Raw genomic sequence first — 1212 nt, forward strand, 5'->3', positions numbered from 1 at the left:
GGAAAAATTTCTTCACCAAAAGGATTGTCAGGCATTGGAACAGGCTGCCCAGGGAAGTGGTGGTGTCACCATCCCCAGAGATATTCAAAAAACATGTAGGCAAGGCACTTCAGGACATGGTTTAGTTTGGTGGCATGGTGGTGTTGGGTTGACAGTTGGACTCGATCTTAAAGGTCCAACCTAAATGATTCTGTGATTCTATGTGCTCCCTCCAAATACCATCAGATGCTCATGAGCCTGGCCACCCCCCTCACAGCTCCCCAGCATCCACAACTGTATTACAGGCTACCTTCCCTGGACGCTTGACACCTAAGAGGTTTTGTATTTCCATTTTATACAATTCCATAGTTAGCCACAAATAAAAGGACTGGTCCAGGGAAGGCTGAATAGTGCCTCAGGGAAGCACTTCAATTTCTTCTATTTAAGGCTAACTCACAAAGAAAACAAACGAGCCTCTGAAATTAGTGTTCTGCTTTTTTACAACACTAGCAGTCCATTCAAGAAAGTTCTAAAGAATGTTCCCGAAAACACAAACAACTCATAAAAATCAATAATGTTGGGATCCTTTCACGAATACACAAAAGGAACAACAGGAAATATAAAAATAACCAGCCCGCACTGGGCACCTAACCTGTTTTGTCAGGAAAGGTGACCAGCAGCTCACATTTCCACCTCAGGCTACAAGGCTCTGGGAGAGAAAAGCCCCTGCTAAATCCTTTTTTTAAATGGCCCTAGCACCTACCCAGATCTTTTTAAAGAAGCAAATTTCTGAAAGCAGCAAACAAGCCCACAGGAAGTAACACCCGTGTACCCCAGCTCAGTGAACACGTATTTCCTAAACACCAGGGCCGGGATAAACCACACGCTAGTTACCGACGGCGCCTGGAAAACGCGACACCGACGACGGTTAAGCGCCAGCGGCCGCCCCGACGATCCCCCCTCCCGGGGCCCCGGTTCCAGCCCGTCACCGCCGGCGGCGCGGAGGGGAAACGGGCCGCCTTCCCGGCAGGGAAGCCGCCGCGAATGCGGGGCAGAAACCCCATCCGCTGCACCCGCGGGACCTTCAGCGACACGGCCGCCGGGGGCGGAAAGCCGCGATCCCCCTTTAGCGGCGGGCCCCGGGAACGGGGCCGGCGCAGGCGGAAAGGCCGCCCGAAGGCGGCGGAGGGCCCGCAGCCACCCCGCGGCACCCGCCCCCCGCCCTCGCCCAGC

The 1212-nt window shown here is 53.9% G+C and overlaps 1 protein-coding gene across 9 annotated transcripts in view; it reads right to left on the reverse strand.

The window, feature by feature from the left end:
• PUF60 (poly-U binding splicing factor 60KDa) overlaps positions 1–1212 on the reverse strand; it is a 33453-nt gene that overhangs the window by 32048 nt on the left and 193 nt on the right. The gene's annotated exons all lie outside the window — the stretch shown is intronic.

Source organism: Haliaeetus leucocephalus, unplaced genomic scaffold, assembly GCF_000737465.1.
Source record: "Haliaeetus leucocephalus isolate CR32 unplaced genomic scaffold, Haliaeetus_leucocephalus-4.0 Scaffold218, whole genome shotgun sequence".
Taxonomy (NCBI): Eukaryota; Metazoa; Chordata; class Aves; order Accipitriformes; family Accipitridae; genus Haliaeetus; species Haliaeetus leucocephalus.